Source organism: Ictidomys tridecemlineatus, chromosome 16 (assembly GCF_052094955.1).
Source record: "Ictidomys tridecemlineatus isolate mIctTri1 chromosome 16, mIctTri1.hap1, whole genome shotgun sequence".
Taxonomy (NCBI): Eukaryota; Metazoa; Chordata; class Mammalia; order Rodentia; family Sciuridae; genus Ictidomys; species Ictidomys tridecemlineatus.
This window is the reverse complement of record NC_135492.1, coordinates 20,634,396-20,661,809: the sequence shown is the minus strand read 5'-3', so window position 1 is coordinate 20,661,809 and position 27,414 is coordinate 20,634,396. Positions and strand designations below refer to the sequence as shown.

Here is a 27,414-nt window from a genome sequence, read left to right as displayed (position 1 = left end):
GTTTATTTTGATGAACAAGCAGATAAAAGTAACTTTAGTACAAAATGAAAATACTCAAGGTCAAAATACATAATTTAACACTGTTCTATGAATCATCTAGGGCACTTGACAATTGCCATAATGTAAGAAGGTTTTGGAAAAACGAAAGTGTGTTAAGATTCTATCAAGTGCCACATAATTTGTGAGTAGAATGTTTCAGTGAAAAAACTTAAAGTTCTCAGCAGTTTAAAACTAAATTCTGTAATGATTTAAAGCCCCTTAAGCCACAGAGAATGCTTAGACAGTATTTCCTAAAGTGAAATTAAAATAATTTTATGTACATATATGTGTATCTATACACATACATATATGTTTATAATATATATGTACACACACATATAAGTAATATATATGTATTTGTAAACATACATATAATTAATAAATTTATACAGTAATGTCCTGAATGAAAAAAGACTGTCTTAAAAAACAAAACAAAATATAACATACAATTTAATAATTAAGTGTTTATGACATAGTGTCTGCTTATAATTCAAGAAGTACAGAGCCAGGCTCAGGAGGCTGAGGCAGGAGAATCACAAGTTCAAAGCCAGCCTCAGCAAAAGCGATGTGCTAAGTAACTCAGTGAGACCCTGTTCTTAAATAAAATACAAAATAGGGCTGGGATGTGGCTTAGTCCTTAAATGCCTCTGAATTCAATCCTAGTACAAAAGGAAAAAAAGTACAAACATCTATTATTAAAATTTCTAAACATTCCTCAATAAATGTGATTGTTCCAAGTTAAAGATCCCCTCCTACACATGACATTTTAGCCATTAATTGAGTTATGATCAGTTATAAAAAAATCTTTACTATTCAAGTAATTTTAAAAATTAACAAAGAATAGTTGGCACCATTCAATTCTACCACTCAGTCTACACATTGACGACAAGGTTTGTGGATGAGAAAACAAATGTAAGTACTGACATTGTCACTTCCTAATTACATCATCACACTCAAAGTTCAAAAGCCTTAGATCCAGTTTTCTCTTGCATGTATTTTGTTCACATAGACTTCATAAGATTGTTTTGTAGGGGTCAAATGTTACTATGCCCTGAATCATCTTAGCACTTCTCCTACTGGCAGAAAGACTAGGACTGTATGGTAAAAATTTGTCTTTAAACTACAACTAAGAATTTCTGAGTATATTTGGAAAAATAAAAGCATTCAAAAATATAAAGAGGTAAATTATTATGATGAATATTCTAAATCAACATTACTTTAAAACACAATTTGGAAGTTAAATATAAAAGTCTATCATATGACTTACCTTATATTTCAATTAATTAACCTATACATATCTTCATCTTCTAACATAGAAAATTTTGGTGTAAGCACCATTTAGATTGTGTATTATTGATAAATAATTACAGATTCTCATCTTTTAATAACATGATCAAAGGACTGCACATCCATCTACAAATATATTTCCTGTCAAATGTTCATAGCATCCAACAAATACCAAATTTTAAAATCATATTTTTTTCCATGTTCTGTATTTTACTAAAGATAATGAAAACAGACAACTGCAAAATAATTTGAAATAACCAGTCTCTAAAAAATTGATAAATTATAGCTTAAAAGAAGTAATAAAAACATCTTATTAATTTAGTAGTACCTAATGTTTTTAAATCATACATAAATTCTGGGCTCCTTAAAATTTTTAAAACATCATAAATAAAATTTGGGTTCAAAATGATTTTCATAAAAGGAAATGGAAAAAAAAGAATCCTAAGTAATCATCTGAGAAATTATAGTAGGATAAGTTGTTGAAAATTTTTAAAATATATGTTGTAGCAACCATGTAGCCAAGCCTAAACACTTCAAGTCAGGGCACAATTATCAGCTCCTGGAAGACAGCAGATCAATTACTCCTGACTCTACTCTAGCATCCTTTATGGATTAGATTTACTTCTTCACCATGCTCTACTGCCCTCCTCTGAAGTCCCTCCCTTGCTATCTGAATATAAATTCTGTGTTACCTTCCATGTCTGTAATATCCAGTGCAGTTCCCAGCACATATAAAATCTGCTTCATTCATTCATTCATTCATTCAAGTTTCTTGAGCTCCTAACTTCTATCTGATTCCAGATACCAGGAAGGAAAGCCCAACTCTGATCCTTGAGAAGCTTTCAGTCTAGTGTGGGAAATGACAAGTAACTGACAATCATGAGAGTAACAAAGACAAGGATCAAATAATGAATTTACCACTGCAGGAGTCCTGGAAGACCAGGGCATTTTTAAGTAACAGGATTTCAACAGCTGGCAATTATTGGTGGTTATGTCTGACAGAAGAGACCCAAAGCAAGAGATTCCACTGGAGGATAATGGATGTAGGGTGAGAAATTAAGTTCTAGGGAAATCAGTATCTAGACATGAGGGTGAGGGAAGAGATGTGGGACAAACTTTGAAAGAAGCCTGGAGAAGAAATTTAACCTTTAATCTGAAGACACATTTGAAAAGACTTGCATTTTGAAATGTCACTTGGACAGCAGCATGGCCAGAAAACTGAAAGGATAGATGAGTAAAGGCAAGAGATAAACAGGAATCATGCCAGCATTCAAACAAGAGAGGATGATACCCAAAATATTCACTGTAGGAATTTGAGATTCTAAGAGGGTGGAAACAAAAGGGTGGAGATTGAGTAGGCATGGGAAGAGAGGCAGACAAAAGAATGGAGAGGATGATCCCACTGTCTAACTTGGGCTACTGGGGGTCCTGTGCTACCATCCACTGAAAGGGGAAGGTTTGCTGATAGATAAATAGATACAATCACAAATAAATAGAGAAAAATGACTAAGTTGACAGTATATGTTAGCCAAAAACCATACATCTAAAAGCAATTATAGAAGAATTTTCTATCTGCATTCTTGGAGAATCATAGAATTACAGTACAGAAATAACTATAGTTTAGGTAACTAAAAAATATACCTATATCAACTTTAGAAATAAATGAAAAAAGTGCTAGAACACTTTGAAAGTTCCTACTCTATCAAACCCCATGCATGTTGAAACTGGCCTTTCATCCCTTCAGCCTGCACATAAATTTACATCTATACATATATACATTCTATATATTTATTGTTTGCATATCAAAAGTGAATTTGTGGACACAGGTTATTTGCATAAAAATGTGAGTATACATATATGTTTATATTACAAAAGAGATTCTAATTTTCAAAAGCTTATTATTAGATATAAATTTATTTCTTATCTTTTTCTAAAAATTTTACTATGTTGCTTGATGCTACAGTTTGGATATTAAATGTTTTTCAAAGGCCCCTTGTGGTAAAGGATTGGTCCCCAATATGGTGCTATTTGAGAAGAGGGAGACATTTAAGAGGTGGGGCTTAGTGGAAGGTCTTCAGGTCATTGAAGGTGTGCCCTCTCTTCCTCCATTTTTCACTTCCTGGTCATGAGGTGAGCAGCTTTGTTCCACCACATGTCCCTGCCATAATGTGCTACCTCACCACAAGTCCAAAATCTATGGGGCCAATAAATCATAGACTGGACCCTCTAAAACTATCAGCCAAAAGTAAACCTTTAGTCTTTATAAAATAATCACCTCAAGCATTTGTTAAAGTAATGTAAAACTGGCTAACATGCTTGACAGACTTAGCTATGGAAGAGCTATGGAGAAAATATTACCATTTATAGTTGGTCCAAGTACCAAGTAATTACAAGCAAAAGGTTATGGGATTACAGAAGAAAACTGAATGAAGAAAAAAATGCTGATTTCTACCAGTGATTGTAGGAGAAGAGTAAAACTTTTTAAAGATGAAAAAGAAATTAATGTAAATATTAAAGTAGAGAATACCCCTAGAAAATAAGAATCTCAAGGAAAAATAAGAGGCCCCAAAAGAGAGAGAATAAGAGAACAAATTAATCATTGACAAAAGCAGATATGTTATAACACATATCTTAGAAAGGATCACCTTCACAAGCAAACTGCTAATTGATAGGATAAAGGAGAGTTTAACAATGACCTAGTCTCTACCCCCACTTATGTTTCTTGACCAAATGGTATACAGGGTACTAATTACTATGATAGCAGGCAAGTAGCTTTGGTGGGTGTCCTTTAAGATGCCTTACTGCTTGAAAGGCTTGGAAGTCATCAGGACACAGGATTGAGCGTCTGGTAGCAGAATCCAGGAATCTATCCTCTCTCAATGCTGAGCATCTCCACCTTCCCTTCCCATGACCCTCTGGGACCATGTGATCCAGCATGTCTCCTACATCAGTACCAGGGCTGTAAGGGATCATCTTTTTTCTTTACACAGTAATTCGTAAGAAGACTTTCTTGCCTACCTATAGAACTAAGAGGAAGAAATCACAATGAAAACAATTCTAAATTATAATTTACCTCTGGAGCATCACCTTAAAAATCTAGTTTTAGTCTTATTTTGAGCTTTTTCATGATTAGGATTTACTGATAATAAAATGAAGGTTTCATACATCCATTTAATTTATACTTTCAGCATATAGAGATAAATATAATAATGGATTTAATAATAATGGATTATAAATATAATAATGGTTTATGTCACCTATAGGTTCCCATAAATGTAACTGTTACTATTTTAATTAAAAATATACACTGTTCACTATCTTATAACAATTTTTAACCATTCTCTATATTATTTAAGAAGGAGCAACAGTATTTGCAGGCAGTCATATCACTTACCACTCACCACAGACCCTAAAAGCCACAACCATGCAAATCTTACTCTATACTTTACCAGGTCAGTGTTTCTTTCAAGATTAAACTCTAAGAAATAGCTCTATAAAATGTACTTCTACTAGAGTTTTGAGTATAACCAGATGAGAAGCAATGTTGGCAAGAAAAGTAGTCAAATATATTTCATGAACTCTGCTGATGAGCAATTTCTAACAGAAGAGTAAGAATAAGGCAAACTCCAAAGGAGCATGCAGTGTAACATGTTCAGTTCTCCCTTGTTCTGTGAAATTCATAAACTGTAACACATCTTTGTGAACTGCATGAAATACAAATTGTCTTTCTCACAGATCATTGTGCTTTTATGAGTGTGGATATACTGTATTAAACAAAATAGTGCCTATGTTAATTATGACCCATTGATGCATTTTACACAATTAAAATCTCAAGATAAAAATGTAATGATAGTTCTGTTAATAACTGAAATATGAAGATCCATAGGCTGAAAATTAAATTATGGTGCCATAAGTTCAATTATTTTTGTATTCTCATTGACTTTCCAAGTCAATGTGCAAATGCATCTCAGAGAGCTTTTTATATATATGCATACACACACACACACAGACATATTTAAAGAGACAACCAAATGAGATTTTCAAGGAATTCATTTATGAAGTTATGGCTAATCACATCATCTTTCTCTTTTTAAAAGTACAAAAGCATATGTCCAATGTTGCTAGAAATTAGTAAAGGATCACCGTATCCTTTTTCCAAGTAGTAACTGTCTTATAAATTTATCTTTCCTATCATAAACTGTAGTAAAAAAATAATAAAACAGCACCACACAGATGTGTGTATTTTACAGATCTACATAAATATTTTTAAAAGGCATTATTCAAATATGAATTTAACCTAAATAACATGAAGTAAATTAACTAATTAACATTAAGTAGAAATTTCTGTAGATATGATACAGAAATGTTTATGTGCAAAAGAAAAATTTTGAAGTTTTCAATATTGCATCATTGAGATACAAAAGTTTTTATGTACTCACTTAAATTTCTCAGCTTCACTCTGAAAATTTAATGGACCTAAATTTTTTAAACTAATAAAAATAAAATTGGGAAAAAATAGTTTCTCACAATTTTCCTTAGCAAATGTGATTTAATGGAGAGGAAACTCCTTTTAGCAGAAATATCAATACAATAATGCCATTGCCCATACTGAAATCATGAACTTCTAGCCATCATTTTATACACTTACTCAGTAATTCACTAGCAACATGCTTAGAAATTATTTTTTGTAAAAAACTTAAAATTCCTACTGATAAAACTTTAGTTTACATACCATCAATAATGCTTCTGGCAAGAAAAGATCCTATAGGATCTCATTCTGAAAAGATAATCTTTTTCTGTGAGCAAGAAATAGCACTTAGCTACAAAATCACGATACTACTTAACAGTGATCAGATGATCATTCTATTTGACTCTTACTCATAAAGCTAAAAGAAATAAAAATATACCATTTGATTTTTAGCAACCTGTTTCTATTTATAGCTGTGAGTACTCCAGAGTCCTGTTCTATCTCATTTTGGATCACTTGAACTATATACACCCTTTGCCAGCACAGAGAAGGACAAGAGTTAAATTCTGGCTTATGCATCTGGAAGAGCATAGTGAAGCCCAGGCATGCCTCTGTGTTTGTTTTGTGCAATACCTGGACATCTATACAGCTTTCTTGCCTGTGCAATATCTCCTTTGCTTAATCGGGTTCCCTGACCAATTACCGGACGTATGCCGCTTTCATCAGGGTTGGGGAGAATGGTATTCAGGAACATCCCCCTGGAAAAAAAAAGAGAAACAAACCACACCTACGTCACCAAATTAAAACTCCTAACAAACGTCAGGCTGTTTTTTCCCCCCATACTCAATTTTAATCATAGGGGAGATATGCCAGTTTGAGTTTTATGCAGTATGAGGCTTTCAAAGTACTTTCATCAAGGTAGGACAAAAAGATTCATGTTAAATGTGTGTGCCTCACGTTCAATGATAACATCCACTTTTTCCTTAGAAATGTACATCATATGTTTGTAATAATCTGAAATACTTTTTCGTCTCCAACTAGACTTTTATTTGGGTCTCCCACACAGATTACCAGGTTGAAAAACAATTCTTCCTCATTAAATAAGAAAAATAGCAACCTCCAAAAAATAATTAAAGCTACTGAAATTGTAAGAGTTAAATGAAAAGTTAATTTTTTTTAGTTAAACTACTAATTTTACCTAAAGAACTGAGAAGTTCAGTATTATTATAGCATATGTTACAAGAACAAGGAAAAACAGGGAGCTGAGATTTAGATAAGACCATGCAAAACAAAAATATTGTAATTTTGCATATGTAAATATACATATACACACACATATATATATAATATAAATTTTTTCACTATGAAATAAATAAGCAAAAATAGCTTGATCAATGTCCTAATAAGGCTAAACTACAGATAATGAGTTATTTTGGACTCAAGGTTGTGGTAGGAGAATTGCTATTTTTCTTAATATGCATCATTTAATATTCTGGCTACACTGCACTAAAGTTGCATTCTAATTTTGCAATATATATATCAAACATTTATAACTGAAAAAGAAGTAGTAAGCTTAAAAGTCAAAACAGACTGAGAGACTATTCCAAAGAGTTGAGAAGTATGGAGTCTGTGTATATGGAATAAAAAAAGTGGAAAAACTGTACATAAATTTAAGAAATAGAATCATAAAATATCTTTCAAATTAAGATAACCAATAGGACGTTCCTTCAACAGAACAACATTTTCAGGTCTATTTAATTCTCCCATTAGGAGATATTTACTAAGCACTGTTTTAGGTCTGGATTTATACATCAAATAAAACATACAGAAAGTCACACCTTCATGATTCTAACAGACTAATGTCGGGAGAATGGCATTAAACAAGATATTCATAATTGAGGTAGTGATAGTGCTAGGGAGAAAATATAAAGGTAAAATTTTGGATATTGATTGTGCAGTTATGATAGCTGGCTTTTTAAGAGGATGATTGAAAAAAAAACTTATTTGGGATTTGACGTTTTAACCAAACATACAAGAAGTGAAGGTCAGAGCTATATGTGTAACTGAGAGTAAAGTGTTCCCCAAGAGAAAGAACAAGAAACACAATAGCTTGGAGATGAGAGGATCTTGAAAGTTTGAGCACCAGCCAGAGAATTTAACTCTTACCTGGAGGACAACTGTTAATCTTGGAAAGTTGGAGAAAGTTGGTAAACAGAAGAGTAACATGATCTCTGAGTAATTTAAGGATAACTTCTCTAGTTTTTAATAAAAGAAAGAGTGATGAACATTATATTTAACTTGAATAACTCAAATAAGGACAGTGGAACTCTAAAACCAGATCCAAGCATCTACAGAATCCTATGTGTATACCACCTGAGATGTGGGTGAAGATTAATGATTTGTGGAAACTGATCATTAAAAGTGAGAGTTTGCATATAGTTGTAAGATTCTCCACTGGAGAGGACACTACAAAGGAAATGAAAGGCTAAAGTACCAGGTAGTGTTAAAAAAAAGCTATTTCTAAATTAATAAAGTGCTACAATATATGAAGTCCTTCCATACTGATGTCACTATTTTCTATTTCAAAACTAAATTTATAATATTTGAAAACTTTTAATATTTTCCAGCTTTCAAAAAAAGATTCCATTTTAAACGGTCAATGATATTTTGGAGGTGAAAATATTTCATATCTTTGTAATACTTTTATGAAATATTTTATTGAAAAATGAGAGTTTTCCAGTGTGAAAACATCTATGTTACAAAATATCCATGGGCATTAAAGCCTCATTCTGCCTAAAGAAGTAATTATTCAAAAAGAGGTTAAGTGATTTATTCTTGTGTTCTTTCTTTGTCATCATCAAGAAGTTAAAAATTCTCTTCCCTACATCCTGGCCATTGAGCAAGACAGACTTTTAATGGATCATCTCAGTGAAATCCTATTAACAGGCCTGAGTCACATCCAGTTGGGAGTATGCTAACTAAGCTCCATTATTCATTCACTTTAGCTACAATTAAAGAGAAAAATAGCCATGTTTTTAAATAAAATTTTGCGAAATATTATAACTCTCTTTTTAGTGAAAAATTAGAATTTTCCAGTGTGCAAACATCTACATTACAAAATATCCATGAACATTAAAACCTCATGAGTCCATCCCTGTTTCTCCCAGATCTGCTATTGATCTACACTCATGAAAACAATTGAAAGTTTTATTGACTCTTTTCAGAATCTACAAGCGTTATGAACAGAAGAAATTATAAAACTTTATATGTTTACATCTGCAGAATGAAGAACAAAAATTCTGTGATCAACTCAGTTGATATAAAAACAAAAAAAAGCATTTGTGAAGATTCTACATGACAAAGTATTTATCATGATGAGATCCTTTTCATGATACTCAATAAACTAAAAATAGAAGGAATTTATCTCAACATAACACAAGCCACATGAGAAAAGCCTAGAGTTAATATCATATTCAATGGTGGAAAACAAGCTCTTCCACTAAGATCAGAAACAAGGCAAGGATACCTATCGTCTGTCACCTCTTCTGTTCAACACAGTACTAGAAGTCTTAGCCAGAGAAAGAAGAAAATGAAAGTGAGAGACAGAGAGAGGTAAGGAGGAGGATGAAAGGAAGGAAGGAAGGAAGGAAGGAAAGAGAAAGGGAGGGAGAAAAGAAGAATATAAATAGAATGCATGCCAAATTGGAAAAGTAAAAATGATCTCTGTTTACAGATGCCATGTTCTTATGTGTAAAACCATAAATACTCTACAAAAACTGTTAGAACTAATAATGAAACAAAGATACAAATCAATATAAGATAGGCATTTCTGTGGAGTAACACAGAACAATCACAAAAGAAATTAAGTAGAAAAGTTCTCCTTATAATAGCATTAAAAAATGTCTGAGAAATAAAACTAACCAAAGAAATGAAAGCTAAAAAAAACAATGTGGTAAGAAATTAAAGAAGAGGGGCTAGGGCTCAAGTGGTAGGGCGCTCGCCTAGCATTTGTAAGGTTCAATTCTCAGCACCACATAAAAATAAAATATTGTGTCCACCTAAAAATTAAAAAATAAATATTTTAAAAAAGAAATTAAAGAAGACACATAAAATAGAAATATTCTTTGTTCACATATCATATTACCCAGTCTACAATCCATATCAAAATCCCAAAGAGATTTTTTTTGCAGAATTAAAAAAAAAACACTTTATAAATTATGTATAACCTCAATAGAAAATAAAAATCTGAAATAATTTTAAGAAAAGAAATAAACTTGAAGAACTCATACTTTGACTTTTGAGAAATGATTTCAAAACATATTATAAAGCTATAGCAACCAAAATATGTGGTACTGGCATAATTGCAGAGCTACGGACCAATGAAATAACAAGGGCCAGAAATAAACTTCATATATAAAGTCAAATTATCTTTAACATGAGTGCCATAACCATACTCATTTGGGCAAAGACAGTTTTTTTTAAACAAATGGTGTCACAAATCTGAATATCCACAAGAATGAAGTTTTGAAACAGAATCATAGGTCAAAGCTAGTTGTCATACCATACAAAGATAGGTTGGTGGTGACTGAAAGCAGGCAGCAAGAACAGAGTAGTTTTGGGGGGGAAATGCAATGTAATATCAAAGTAGTACAGACTAAGAGAATATGCTAATATGCTACATATGGTAATCCTTAGTAAAGATTCATTCTATGAAGGACAGAGGAGATAAATTTCTTTCACTTCCTCTTCTCTAAAGCATTAAATCCCAGGTTCATTCTAAATAATATAATTCAACAGCCTGAGAACGGTGTCTTGGATGAACTGGGATGTAACGATCAACTTCTTACATATTTACATGTAAAAATGAATTTCAAGCATTGACCTAAAAATAAAATTTTAGGGTTAATTTCAGGCCAAATTTCTGGATACATATCTACAAAAACTTAAATTCAAATTCAGGAATGAACAGTTAGTATCTGGATAGTTATCACATTTGCACAAAAATAAATATTATATATCTTCAGAAGGTAATGACTTTTAAATCTATGAATGTTAAATATAGTCAACTCTCAAATTTTTGACATTCAGACTTTTTTAAAAGATTTATTTTTTCTTTTTTTGGTACTGAGGATTGAACCCAGGGGCACTTAACTACTGAGTCACATCTCCAGCACTTTTTATGTTTTATTTATAGCATTCAGCATTCAGGGCATCATTAAGTTCCTGAACTAGCTTTGAACTCATGATCCTCCTGCATCAGTCTCTCAAGTTGCTAGGATTATAGGAATGTGCCACCTTGCCCAGATAAAGATAATTTTAAAATGTTTTCATGTATTAAGGGGTCATTAACATGTATTTTACTTTTTACCAAGAAATTTGTTTTTAGAGCATAGGAATACATTTGAATATTTTTCTCTTTTTCCTAATCTCGTTTTTAAAAATAGATGCTAATGAAATGTGACATGGACATAAGTGGGCAAGAAGAATGAATGGAAATGGGCAGGAAGGTTAGTGTAAAATTGATGTCAATGGGAAGAAGGGATGAAGGAGGTTAGTGCTTAAATTCTTCCAGATCCTTACCTGGGAACTATTTGCTTGATGGCATCATCTTTAGAGTAAAGTAGATCAAAACCCAAATGTATTATCTCTTTAAAAACAGCATTCAATTACTAATTAAATAAATTTAAGGTTAGCAATTGATGAACTGTAATTGTCAACTACATGGAAGTAAAATATCTTCTTAACCACCTTCTTTGAGAATCCATCTAATAATATCAATTTTTGACCATAAATGGTACTTGAGTACTAAAAATGATAATCTACATTACAAAACACTCTTTTTAGAGAATATAATTCAAACTCAACAATAAAGTAACCTGTTGCTTTAGAAATGCCTGAATTTCATTAAGCAATGCTTTGCCAATTTAATGTGCTGATTAGTTTGGTAATGGTTTTAATTGCCCTTTCTTTTATAATTTATGAATATAAAATTGTTTGAATCATTTTAAAATGATCACTTTAAATTTATACATTGGATAGGTAATGTAAAATATCTTTTAAATGAACGCCTGCTATTAGCTATGAATGTTAACCATTATTTTTCTACTTTCTTTCTGACAGGAGGCAGCGATATTGGAAGATGGTCTGGTTCTAATGTCAAACATAGCTTTGTGAGAGGCCACATGGAGAAAGGGATTAAAAGTCAAAAGTTATAACCTGAGACTCCAACCTTGAGAAGGTGTTCCTGGCATAGTGCATGATACTGTCAAAATCGTATCTTTCACCAAGGGAGTTTACTTCTCCAGGCTCCATCTTCAGAAAATTGTACTCTTGACCTATGAATCAGGGATAAACAAAAGCCTTTTAACTAAAAGAACATAAGAGCGCTTCTTAGACCTGCATCTGCTTTTGACTAAATGACTGATCTTTTTGCTGATTGTATTTACATACCAACTCCCAGGTGTGTGCAAAAATCATTTGCACTCCGATATCATATTAAAAGAGCAAGTTGCAAAAGAACTGAATTTGAACAATGGGTTCAGTTCTGCAGAAAGGAAATTACCAGAAGCATATTTTGGGTTTGTTTTCTGTGTATACTTGTTAACACCACATAATATTTGTTTCTTTAAAATCATACTGCTTCTCTGGATAGAGTAGAAGTGATTGTAAAGTTATGCTTTTATTTAATGCGTTTCCCATAATTTTCTCATGACTATGTTTGCCAGGACCCACAAAAATTATCTGACTATTTGCTTTAGATCCTTTCTAAGAAACGCTGTGGGAAGATACAAAAACAATATTAGTATAAACACAACTCTGAGGTTATAGCTACATGACTTCATCATTGGTAATAAAACAATAGCCAATCTACTTTCATTCAAAAATAAAAGAAGGTTCCCCTTGAGAAAAAGATGTTTCTACTTTGACAGCTTTTGAATCAAGAATAATATGCTTCAGAACTTTTTTTTTCCTTTGCACATCTGCTATCTTAACTTCAGGACATCTTCAATTTTAAGAGATTTTCGACTGCCTGTCTGTACCTTTTTAGGCAACATTTTTTTCCTGAAATTTGAAAAAAAAAGAGTTAAATACATGGGTCTACATCAATAGTTCCCAAACCAAAGAATTTCTTTCAAGAGAGTTTACATTTCAATGATTCCCTTTTCACTGTTAAATCAGTCGAAGATGATGCAAGTCATGTTATTTATGTAATTTGCAAAGCTTTGAAACATTTTATTTAAAGGTGAAGTACTGGAATTGCAAATTCATATAGGGCTGGGAATGAAATGATCATACCATTATTATAACTAGGTTTTTAGTCCCCTGTCATATTTCTATTAAACATAAAAATATTAAATAAAAAGTTTTCCAAAAGGCAGTAAAGAAATCTAGTGATTTCACAATATAACATCTCTCTTACATGATGATGAAACCAATACTCATTTGAGCATTAGGGATGAAGGAAACAACTTGGATCCATAGAACCCTGTTCTAGGCTAAAATGTTTTAGTGCATCTTCGAATTAATTCACACCATAAAAAATTTTAAATTAATTATCTAGCCTATATAGTGAAATATATCTTTGAATGAATTCACACCATAAAAAATTTTAAATTAATTATCTAGCCTATATAGTGAAATATATATTCAACAAATATCTGATATATCTATGTGTGTTAGAAAATATTCTTAAAAATTATCCTGAATTTTCATTCAAATTCTTGTCTTCCTAAGGAATTTTCAGCATGTTATAGCATATCCCATTCTAGAGGGAATTTTCAAAAAGCTATAGACCAGATTTTGTGACCCATCAACAAGATTTCAATTTAGAACACAATATGAGAATAGATTCTCTAGCTAAAGCAAAATTTCATAAATTTTCTGAAAGTGAAACATAACCAAATTCAGAAATGCATTTCCCTGCATATATCTTATAACTTAAACATGTGAAACAGAGGGGTTTGCTAGTTAAAAAGAACATAGCCACATACAATCCAAACAAAAGAAAATTAGACTTGTTTCTTGAAAGAAGGGGAGAATCAGTGATAGAAACAGGGTGACCCACACTTAACAATTAAAATAAATGGTAGCTTCTTTCTTGAACGTATCTTCTAATGTAAATTTGATCCTCATACCAATTTACCTCTTAATCATAGTCACCAATTCTGCATGTAAATATGAAACCAGCATTTGTTTTTATTACCCAGAGCTCTTGGGAAACACCTGATCTTAAGTTTCTGAGTTAGGGAAACTCATAATTTGTTGATAACTAATCTCTAACATGAATGCTTTCAGACTGGTACAGTAGTTCTGATACAGGAGTTCCAATTACTTAAGAAATCTCTGGAAATATATTTTATTTTCAATTGACCTGAATGTTTAGTCAAAAAAGTATTTGATCAAAATTTTCCTACTACTATGTCAGGTATTAAGGTATCATAATCTATTTCTTAATAATACCTATACATTTTTCCCTGTTTAGGTAATATTTATGTTGCATCAGAAACCCTCTTAATGGTAAAATCATTTTTGAAAGTTATGTACTTTATAAGAGTATTTGGGGGATTCCACATAATATTTGGCAAATAGAAGAAAATAGCAGTGATTAATAGAAAGCTTCTCATTTCCTTGATAGTTGAATTAATTTTCAGAAATATTGTTTCCTCTTAAGTTTTTCTCTCAATGACATAAAGCATAAAGATGAACTTTGATGGATGGTTCAAGCCAGGGCTTCTATTTGGGGGGAGTATAAATTTTCTTTGCTTCTCTTTAATATCCAGCTCTACAGATCACTTTGTCATTCTTGAATTGTTTTCCTCATTTGGCTTCTGGAACATCATATTCCACTGATTTTTTCTTTTACCTCTTAGAGGACACCTTTGGTCTTCTGGTGGACACTCTTCTAAAGGTTGCTCAAATCTTGTTGCTTTTCATTTTCTATGCTCCACTTTTTTCTTCTTCTTCCTCAGTTTTTCCCTAGACGGTCAAATCCACTACAAAATGTTTATCTTCAGATACATACTAAAGTCCAAACTCGCCTTTCCTTTGTCTAGTAAAGGAGGATCAATTCAAAGGGTCTTTGAATTGAGGGATGTGTTAAATGGAATCAGTATTTTTTTATTTCTTTTTCTCAGAACCAAGCCTCTTCACCAGTGTTCCTTTCTTCAATTGATGATACCACAATTCATTGTGTTGTCTGAAGATAAAGCTTTTGCAGATCTTTCCTTATGTTCCTCTTAAAACATTTTAAGACTCTCTTCTTCCTCTTGCCCTGTCCTACCCTAATTGAGAACACAGCCACCTCTCAAACCTCTAATAGGTTTCCCTCACTTGAGGCTCATCTTTCCCCCACCCCCAATTAATGTTTTTTACAGGTTACAGAATTCCTCTTTTAAAAATCTTAACTTTCTCTGTTTATAACCCTTCACTTGTTCCCCAGTAACTACAGGATACAATCTAAATTTCTTAGATTCACAGAAAAGATTCTCCACCCTCCCCAGGTAGTTGTGAACTAACTCTCACTCATAGTTCAACATGCCACCACAACAGTTAAGTGAAAAAGATCATGTATTTTCAGCCTACAAATTTGACCACTTTTCTGGTCCACTTGCAATAAATATTCATACTTTATTTCTAAATTTCATATTTGTGTGTGACATCTCTCTGGATTTGCCAATGCACATTTGTTACAACTTGCTTCTTTTCTGCAGTATTCTCAATGTGACAGGTACTTTTCTTATTCACTTGAAATCATTTGTGTAGATACAAAGTTTTATGTTTTCCATGACAGTACCTTTCAGTGTCTAATAGTGCCTCAGCATTAACTGGTACCAAATATATAATGAGCAAATAAAGAAAGCAACTCTAAATTATAGAAAATGATAAGAATTTTAACATTGATAACTTAAAATTGCCCATGAACAAGAAAGTAAGCTCACATTTTTATTTTACTTTTGCTAAAAGTGCACACTACCTTATAAAATAATTCCAAACAACAGATTTTTTTGGGAGGGGGTGTGGTAGAGATGGAAATGTACTTACTGATCTTTGCAAATGTGAAAGCTAAGTAAAAAGTTTTACAATGATGCAACTATTATATACCAACACTTAAAAGAAAATTAAAATTTAATTATAAATTATATTTCAACTACTAAAAATATTCTTAATAGTCTGTCTTTGACAAAGTCAAGTTTAAGAGAAAAATCTCAAAGAAACTATGTAGACTATCCTGTAAATGACTCATTTCACTGGAATTTTCTTCAGAAATTATACATGATAAATGTAGATTCCTGTGGTTACTGTGCATGTCATGGCAAACCCTGGGCTCTTTCTAAGTCCTATAATATAAATTATAGATCTAAGCACAAAAACAGTTCAAATAAAATAATCATTTAATAATATTAGTATATTGTTCAACAACTCACACCTATTCTTGAAAAAGTACAGACGTTTAGAAAGAAAACAGACCTTAAGAAACAAACAAAGCCTAGAAAATGCAGGAAATCAGTCTCTAAAAAGAAATTAAAAATATAAAACCAACAAGAGTGATTTTTAATAAAATAACATATTGACTCTGCCACATAATTTACACTGTTTACAAAACATAATAATTTTACACACCCTAAAATCTCTCACCTGGCTGAATGTTTTCTCTTATTATGGTTATGTGGTTGTCTCGATCTGGTCATGTGTGTTCATGCCAAAAGCCCATCATGTGGCCCAGTTCATGAACAATGATCCCAAACTTATCACAGTGCTTTCCAATAGAGATTGTCTGGGGTCCATTTCCCCTCCAACCTACATAGGAGAAGCATCTATAATAAAGTAGAAAGTGGAGATGTTGGTGGAAGAGAAAAATAGATAAATTACAATATGGTGGAACTTTTGTGAAGAGTTGTGTTGAACCATAGCACAGTGGTACATGCCTGTGATCCCAGTGATTCTGCAGGCTGAGGTAGGAGGATCGCAGGCCAGCCTCAGCAATAACCAGGCTGTGTCTCAAAATAAAAAATAAAAATCATTGGAGACGTGACTCAGCAGTTGGGCACCCCTGGGTTCAATCACCAGTATAAATAAATAAATAAATAAATAAATAAATAAATAAATAAATAAATAAATAAATAACCTAAGGAACCAGGATGTGGTATCTCATTTGACACTCTATCTGCAGTGCCCAGGCTCCAAGCTGAAATTTAAATTTTTGTTCATTATAACACCAAGCCTATAGTATTCTCTTATAGCATCCTGAATTGTCTGCAAAATCTGATAAAAAAAAAACCACTAACAATAGTTAATCGTTCAAAGAAGTATTAGATTTCTGTGATTTCTGTCTATTGTTCAGACTAACATTTGAGTGTGATTTTTTTTAATCTCACTGTCTAAAAGAATCTCCTGGATTATCAGGAAAAAAATGTGAAACACCCAGAAATACCTTCCTGCAAATCTTCATTGAATTATTGATATTTATATATTTATAAATGTATATACATAGAAGGTTTTTCTATCCAAAATAGAATTTCTATTTATTCATTTAAATGTGTGTGTGTGCACACATGTATGTATGAGTGCATAACAGTCTGGAAGTCTCTTATCCACACACTCTATAAATAATAAATACATTGGACACCCTTTAAAACAAATTTTAGGTGATATAACAATAGTAGCTATAATTATAAATGCAAATAAAATCATATCTAAAACTTTGATAATCAGGTTTGAATTGAAATAGCTTGTCTATAGCATGTTTCTCCTAAACAGCATTAGAGAGCACTAAATAATTGGTCTTGAGTAGTTGGGAACTGCAGTGCACTAGACATTGTCAAACACCTCTCTGATTTATTAAATTAAAAGAAAAATTGTCAAAAATTAATTGCACAAAGGAGTAAAAAGAATTTTACTCTTTTAATTTTCCAGGGTAAGTATATTAGATGGTGCTTTTGATTTTGCACAAATATAAATTCCTGTGTCAGTCTCTTTCTTACCCAAATTATTTCTGTAGGTTTTTAACTTATTTATTCATTTACTTATTTATTTGTTCATTCATTCTAATTAGGTTTTTAGTGTCTACATATTTTAACTGAGTTAGATGAACTCATTAGTACTCATTATGTGTAAATCTAGTATAGCAGTAAATTAAGCCTAATAAATAAGTAAGTAATAGAAAAGAGAAAATTGGTGGGGAAGGTGAAAATCTGAATTGTCTTTTTGCCTTGAGAATTTTCTTTAATATTTTAATCCATATATACTTATTACATACTCAAATATTTATTACATACCTAATAAGTAATAGATATGGAGATACAATTTTTGTGCAAATATTATAGAGATTAAAACTGAAATATTTGATACCTTAAGGCAGTATTATTGAAACTGAAATATCTGATGATTATATAACCACTAAATTACTCACATTGAGTCATTTCTGCTGGTTATAGTCAGAGAAGACAGCACTTTGCAAAACAAATTCTGGGAGACAGTAAAGCAACTTGGTCAATTTATTTAATCCTAAAACACCCTTTTAGCATAATTTTACCCATGGCAATTTCCTATAATAAGATGGGATTTCATAATGGAAAGGAAAAATAGATTTCACACTGCCTTATTCATGAGTTATTATTTTACAGTGGTCCTGTGAAACAAGAAAAATGTAGTGCTTTTATCCCTGACTAACAAGAGCTCTTAGGGACAAAGAATTCTACATTCAGATTAACTAAATATGTACTTAGACAAATATTAGGCATGGAATGATAGGGTAACATGCAATTTAGAAAAATGTGATTTAATCATACCCAAACATTATCTTAGTTTCTAATGTAATCCAGGTTTGAAGGCATTTTCTTCAATATGGCTCTCAAATTTTTACTTCTAATTTGTGTGCCACTTTTACGACTTGACCATCCTGTGGTCTATCTGGTACCTCAAGAAATGCTTTCAACACCCATAGGAAACTTTCACCTCTCTCTAATCATAGGGAATAATCCAAGTATACTATTCCCTATTTTCACCTTGGTTTGGCAGACCAAAACACTTTCCTTTAAGATAATCCTTTGGGACATTTCAACATTAAAAGGTTGGAATGCCTTCTACCTTTTCATCAGCTATATTTCCAATTTTTTTTAGTTTAATCATTACATTTTTTAATAACTCCTTTCTTCATCCTTCCTTCCTCTCTTTTATTCTTGTTTTCTATGATAAACTCCTATAAAAGGCCACTAAAATTTAAGTGCCCACCATTAGAATGGGGTATTAATCAGGACAAGAACCTTCATCTCTTCGCTTCACTGATTTATCACAAGGATTTAAAGCAGGGCTAGTCCAGAGATAGCACTATTTGTCCAATACCAGGCTCAAATAGTCACCCAACTTTCTTAATGTCTGCATTTGTAGAATAATAAATGTTTCAATTTATTGTGTTCCTAGTTTTCCTCTCCAAGAAACCCGATCTATCTTCTCACCTACCCATCTCAGTTAAAGGGAGCTCCAACCTTCCAGAGTCTCAGGCTGAGTAATGCCAGGATTTCTGAATCCTCCCTTTGTCCTCCAATAGTCAATCCTCTTGGCTCTACCTTCAGCCTATATCCAGAATCAATCATCTTGTCATTGTCTCCCTTGTTAACACCCCAGTCCAACCATGGAATCTCACATGGAGTGTTGAAATCATTTACTAACTGATGATTCTCTCTTTTCTAGCCTTCCTGCAGCAGTTTTCTTAGCACCAAGATTCTTCTAAAACATCAAATCTGCAATAGCTCTGCGGTAAATTGTGTCAATGGTTTAAAATATCCATTACCGTTCTCTAACAGATGATTATATTTCCCTACCCCACTAATGCTAGGTTTGGTCATGTGGTTTGCTCTGGACAATGTCACAGAAGCCCAAATTGTTTGTGTAATTTCTGGGGAGAGTCTTTTAAGAGCCAACACATGGTTGACCATACTGTCTCTATTGCATCTGCTGGAGGGAGAACAATGGGCAGAAAGACTGTATGCGAGAGTAACACTGCTGTAACGCAGCCACAGCTAAGCCATTGTGGGCAAATAAATAAAAGTCTGTTGGTCCAGGCCTCTAAGATTGAGGGATCCTTGTTTACCGTAGTATAAATTTGCTAATCTGACTAAAACAGGTTCTTTTAAATCTTTACAAAGTACAAGAAGATCCTAAACAATTTCCGCACACAAATCTCTTACCACACAGAGCTCATCTCTTACAACCAGCCCTCCTGTAACTCCATCGACTCCAGTCATGCTTACTTCCTTACTCTGCCTTGAAAATGCAGAAAAGCTCTTGCTTATTATTCCTCCTCAAGAACTCAGTTCTCCCAGATACCCAGTTGCCTCTTTACCCTAAGATTTTCAAGTTAACCTGTAGTTAATGGTATGTTTTATATTTCACTTATTTCATTCCTTCATCTCTGCATCTCCACTCTAGAATGTAAGCTCTATGAGCACATAGGACTCTCCGTCTGACACTCCTGTTATCTCCAGCCCCTAGAACACAGCCTGGCATATGGTAGAACACAATAGCTATTTCTTTAAAGAGAAGATCTCAGATGTGCAGGAGGGAGCTAAGGTTGATTCATCCCACAGCCTCTCTCTCCAATTTTCCATTCATGTGATTCTATTTATTACCTAATAACCTTCTGAGACATTCTTCTTCCTGCTTCAGTTAGCTCATCTGTGGTGTTTGCAAATAAGAATCTTGACTATCACACCCCCCAAACTGCCTATCTACGTCCTCCTCAGAGAGAATGCCTTATATTCAATGTTAACATCCCAACACATACTATGGAGGTAACACAACATGGGAATTCAATATGTATATCATAAATTAACTTCTTCACTAATCTGAATAACCAAATACCACAGCATTTATTTATTTAGTGCAACAGCTTTGACGACATAAAAGACCCAATATGAAATCCAATGAGAGTGTTAAGTGTTTGACATACACATATCTTATTCTCATTGGCCCTAAACACTTTGTACAACACCAACTTCCAAACTCCTTAATAATTGAAATGATTTTTTATGAGATTTAAAGATAGCAACACCATTTCAAAAGAATGATAAAACCATCAGTCATGGTGGCCCACACTGTAATCCCAGTAACACAGCTCAGGAGGCTGAGGCGGGAGGATCATGAGTTCAAAGTTAGCCTCAGCAACTTAGTGAGCTGGGTAGGTGGCACATGCCTATAATCCTTAGTGGCTCAGGAGGCTGAGATAGGAGGATCACAAGTTCAAAAGCAGCCTTATCAACTTAGGCCCTAAGAAAGTCAGAAAGACCTGTCTCTAATATTTTATATATATTATAGCTAGGGATTTAGCTCAGTGGTTAAATGCCCCTGGATTCAATCCCTGGTATAATAATAATAATAATAATAATAATAATAATAATAATAATAATAATAATAATAATAATAAATAATACTGCGATTCATTTCCACACTGCTGTAAAAATATCTATTAAAATATAGCACAGCATTTTCACAATTTACAGAAGCCTTTTTGAGGTTTGTTTTATTAGTGCATTATAGTTATACATAATATTAGAGTTCATTTTAATTAATTATATAAGCATGGGACACATTATTTTTGAGAAAGTAGTTGTTATCTTGCAAGAAGCAAATCTGGAAAACACTACTGTGGGAGGGAATATCTAAGACACTCAGAAAATGTAGAATCTTGCTCTGACCAATACGTTTAGAAAATAATTCTAGTTTGGCAGCAAATTGATGAGGTAAGACAGAAGAATAGCCCAAGCATGGGATGCTTAAGATGTGAGCAAACCAGGGCACTAATGTGGGACGAGGTGAAAATAGATTTCAGAGGAAGCATACCAGAAGCACAAGTATGCTCAAGTTCTGAACTTGGGTGAGTGGATATCAGCAATGCCAATGTTAGAAAGTGGTGTGGTGGAGGTAGGAACCCACTTGCCCTACAGGCACAAAATTCTGTGGTCCTAGAATATATTCATTTAATATATAATATTTTCTTATGTAAAACTCAGACTTTCTCATGGCCAAAGTTCTATGCAATATTAATAAAGAAAACCTACTTGTGGAGTTTATTTTTTTTTCCATCTAAACTTCAATCATTCCCTGGTTCTACTTACCCACAAGGCCTATAGGTGAATACAATGTAACTCTCTTCATCACTTCTTTCAATGGATGTCACACAGGTGTGCTTTTCCCAGTGCCTCAAGGCCTGCTTGAACATGGCTCTCTGGCTGCCTGGAAAAAAATGGCACGACTTTAATACAATGGTGTCCAATCCAGGGAGGAGTGCTTTGTGCTGGCTCCTCTGTCCTGAGCTAGGCCGGCAATTCAGAATGCCACTGTTATCACTAAACAAAGAGTACTAGCTTATAGCACCCCAGATGAGTCATTATTAAGAATCAACACTCACTTTATAATCAGAAGGTCAAGGCTCTCTATCTCTACAAATATGTGTGTACAAGGCTCTATAGATGGTGTATACATTCTTCCTGTCAGTTGAAGAGAGATCAGCTTCCAGATTTAATAGACACATTTGAGGCTCAATTTAAAAACCAGAACATTTCTTTAGATTCTTAGGGTAAAGATATTCTTTTCCAAGTTTCAGAGATATTCTAAGCTAGTAACTTAGGTTAAGGGAGTGTTTTTCCAAGTTTGATTGAATACTATAGTTGCTATATTCCTATTCTATAAAAATGCACACTTAATGTGCATGGTAATTGTTTTTCTTTATTAAAACAGTCACTCTGGGAATATCTTACCAGTAAAGTTGCCTCCTATAACATAAGGAATAACACCTCCAGGCCATATTCTTTCAGTTCATGATGTAGCAGCTCTGGGAACTCGATTTTTCTCATTTTGCCCTGAGAATTTTAGAGGTACTTTTCCCTTAACTGTGGTGTTTTGCTCCAAGCCTGCAGTGACATTTAAAACATTCTGTGAAACAGAAGTCCTCTGTCAGGGAATCATTTACCTCTTAAAGGACAAAAGTTGAAATGTCTTATTTACATATTTGAATAAATATGCCTGAAGTCAAAATTCATTTTTAAAAAACTTTAGTTATCTTACATAGCTTAGAAAGGCACTAAAATATTTAAGTATTTCATATCCAAATACTATTTCTTAATGCTCTATAAATGAATTTTGAAGAATTTTCATACAACTGTATACAGCAGGTAGAATTCACACAGGCATATAAGCCATAGAAAAATGGTTTTATATTTTCTATTTTACTAACTCACTATCAATTCTCCCCAAAATAATAAAATATATATTGTTTAATAAAGTTATGTGGTATTCAAGAGTCTTCTTATTCTGGCTAAATCCCTCATACTTTAAATCAAAATTAATATTCTATAATATGGTCTAAATTATGAATATTACACTATATTGATAATCAACACAATAACATAAAGACAGATGTGGTCTTGACTCCTGGGAACACTCAGCCATCTCCATTCCAGTTTCCCTTGAATTCTTCTCCACATATCAGCATGACTCAGAGGTAAGTACCTCAAGAGTAGGCTCATATAAAATGCATTCTCCCTGGAGCAGCTTCCAAGTCTAGTCTGACTTTTCTTGGTGGCCTTTTGTAATAGTTTCAGTTACTGTCTTGTTTCTCATAAATTTACATGATTTTTTTTATATTCATCTATCATTGTTGATACAAATGCTTTTTCACTAGAATATGTTTTGACACAACAAGTATTAAATGCATATGTCTCCCTGTACCTATGTCTGTCCTGGGGCAAAGCATCTTTGCTTAGGAAAATTATTACTTGAAAGCACTTCAAAAATTTAATTATTAATCCATCAATTTAAGAGATGTTAGAAAATAAGCATGAATGAAGGTTTTTAAAAAAAACTAAAATCCAAAAAGAGCATTTAATGACTTCAATAAATATTTACTAATTATAAAACCAGAAAGTAGTTTGTTTGAATGTCTGAAATGTATGCTTCATGATCAAAAACACATTACCTTTTTAAAGTAAGAAATTAGTTTGTCAATTTAAGCGACTTATTTGAAAATAAATTGATATGATATTTTTCCATTTGATTAAAATTAATATAGCTTCTTGAGTTATTAAAATATCTTGCTGTGATACTCAAATGACTGGAAATAAGTATAAACAAAATAAATACCTAATACATTTAAAATAGAAACTTAAAATAAGTTAAAAGAACATTTCAAATTTTTCAAATTAAATTCTAAAATCCTTGTATCATATATTGGCTAACAAAATTAAATAAAGAAAGAACTCTTTCTCAGCATATATTCTTTACAAGCTTCATGTCATAATGGCACACTGATTTTAATTAACCAAACTTCTATGAGTGTAATATTTACTGTACATCAAGTCAAGCGTCTGCAACTTTAAACATTGATATACCAGAGCCAATTCTTCTTATCCTGTCTATGAGTTGATAGAGGGCCTCTCATTTCTTTGACATACCATGGTCACCAAGTCCACCTTAAAGAATACCAGAAAACACTTGAGTTACACTCAATGTATTTTCAAGTTCTCACAAATAAACAATAGTAATATGCTACACTAGTTTTCTCTGGACATCCTTTCTTTGATCTTAACGTGTTGGAGTTATGAATATCCATGAATCCTTGTGTAAGGTAAAAATTCTACAGCAACAAATGTTGCTAACTAAAAATAAAGGATGTGTGGGGCATTTAGAGAGCAATCTGAATCATGACTTTATTTGGACAACATGACAATTCATTCATCTATTGATAATTTGAAGAGTTTTTCTTCACTGTGACCATGACATCACATAATGTTATATGTAATAACAACAGCAAGTTTTTCTGCTCTACTGATTGTATTTCAGCTATTTCCTCTATGGAAACTGGATATTTTTATATCCAGTAGCACAAGTTTTGCTCCAAAGTCTTGATAATTTTTGAAAACTTTTTAATATATTTTATAATATATTCAACTAAATTTTTTAAAAATGTCATTTTAAGAAAATCAAGTTTCTCCAATTAATTTTATTTTGGAATAAATTTGGAATTAGAAGAAAATAACAAGAACCTAAATGGTGTTCAATTGAAAAATGCACTCCATTACTTTATGTAATTTATAAAATTTATGAAAACAGATCTAAAGAATATTAAAGTTCAAAAGGAAGAGGAGAGAAGAGAACTAAGAAAATATGTCTTTAATAAAAATTACTGACAAAGACTTTAAAAGATAGGTTTCTGTCCTAAATCAGAAAGCACAGCTTTTGAGAAAAAATCTCCTTCCAGGGCTTTTAGAAAATGCAGCCCTCAATTTTGTCCCCTATATCCCCTAATCTCCTTGAATTTTAACAGACAAATTAAAAAAGAGGTATCACTGAGCAAACAATCAATAAAACACGTATCAACATCAGAACATATTCAGGTGAATTTGGACCACTGAGCATCTATGGTTCATAAAGGCTGAAATTGAAAGGCTGAAACTCATGAAGTCAACAAACTATGCCAAGACTTTGGACAATTTCCTTCCAATATCAATATGCCTTTGAAATTAGTTAATATTATAGGTTTGACTTTATTAACTTTCAAAAATCTTACATGTTTCAGGTTTTGCTTTGTAGTCTCATTTTCATTGAAGATTGGTAGAAAAAGAGAGAGGAATTGGTAGCATTCGTTCATGCAAAAAGTCCAAACTTTTTATTAAACTGAAATAGCTCAGGAAATTTTAGATTGTTGTTGTTTTGTAGAAATAATTGTACATGAGGAAGCCTCAAATGTTAATAGAACACAGGACTCCTGGGTTTGAAATCCAGCTCTATTGTTATGTTTTGGGACATGGGGTGAGGCATATCTCTCTGAGCCTCTGTTTGTACTACAGCATCTCTGATGTCATATTTAACTACATAAATATATGCAATCTTTCCCATATCTGCAGGGAATTGGTTCCAGGACCTCCTATGGATACCAGAATCTGAGGATGCTCAGGTTCCTTATGTAAAACAGCATAGTGTTTGCATGGAATCTTCACACATTCTCTTTTATGCTTTAAATTCTTCCCGGACCACTTATATCTAATACAATGTAAATGACTTGTAAATAATTTTATACTGGATTTTTTTAGGGAATAATGACAAGAAGAAATCTGTACATGTTCAGTAAACACAATTCTTTTTTTGGGGTGGTTTACTATTTTGATCTGAAGTTCATTGTGCCTGGAGACATAGAACCTGTCCTGAAATTTCGAGTCTACATAGCAATGTTTGTTGTATACCTGGTGCTGACCCTGCTCCCTATGCTCCCCAAACTTGGAGACCTCTGTGTTTTCTCAAAGCAAAGCATGTTGGCTTAATGTAAATGATTAAACCCAGGACTTCTTTCCCTAAGAAATGCTGGATTTTGGTTTAATAGGTTTTCCCAAGCTTTATTGTTTTGCAACATTTCAAATCTTCAGAAAAGTTGCAGGCAAAGTATAATGAGGAGCTTGTATCTACCAATTGCTAACGTTTTGCCACATTTGCTCTCTGTTAATGTACTCCTTCCCTTGGTGTATAGGTATTGTTGAAACATTGGATAATTTATTGCAGGCATCCTGACACTTCATCCCTAAATACTGTAGCATATATTTCTTAAGAAAAAGGACATTCTTCTACATAGTCACAATATGACTACTTGGGAAATTTAACATTGATCCAATATTATTATCTGAAAATAAACTCTATATTAAAATTTTCACAATGGTTCCAACACAGTTCTTGTAGTTTTATTTATTTGTTTGCATTCCATGATATAACCAAGATTATCTGTTACATTCAATTTTCCTATTGTTTACCCTCCCTTGAGTTACAATTTTCTAGTCTTTTTTTATTTGTTCACTGTTATAGTATTAACATTTTTTTAAGAATTTGTACCAGTTTTCAGTATGTCCCTGAAGTTGAATTTGCCTGGCTGTCTCTTAATGATTAGATTCAGGTTAAATATTTTTGGAAGGAAGGGCTCAGGGGCAGAACACATGCTTAACATGCACAAAGCCCTGGGTATAATCTCCAGCATCATAAAATTTTTTGAAGAAGTATAATATAGGTATTAATGTGTACTCAATGCATCATATCCAAATTTTTGTGCTGTTGTAATTGGTACAATATATTGGGTCATTTGATTAAGGCAGAACTCACCAAATGCCTGCAATGTTAAAGTACTATTTCTCCTTATAATTAATAAGAGATGTGAAGAGTGACACTTTGAGATTTTATTTGTCAAAGGTTCTGGCATCCATTATCAATGGTGATTGTAAGATTGCTATAGTTTGATTGCTTTCTACAAAAGTAATTGGGATAATCATTAGATCTCTTGCAAGCATGGGCTGGACCACAGAGAGACCCTGGAGTGTGTTTGTGTAATGGAAGTGCTAAAGCAAAGTGAGAATATAAACTGACATGCTCTTCAAATTTTTAACAGTGTTAAGTGGAGGGCTTGGGGTACCTAATGAGAAGAATCTAAGAAAAGTAAACATTTGTTATGTGTTGAACAGAACAAACACAGTATACTGTTTTCTGTCTTTGCAGATAAGACCCAGAGCTTGAAAACAATAGGTTTATGCAATGCAAATAATGTATTAAAGTCTTTCTTTTTTAAATGGTGAGTTATAATTTCCCTTCTT

The 27,414-nt window shown here is 32.7% G+C and overlaps 1 pseudogene; it reads right to left on the bottom strand.

Annotated features, from left to right (window-relative positions):
- Nucleotides 1-6,365: 6,365 nt before the first annotated feature.
- The window catches only part of LOC144371238 (tolloid-like protein 1), a 32,999-nt pseudogene continuing 11,950 nt past the window's right edge, over nt 6,366-27,414 (bottom strand).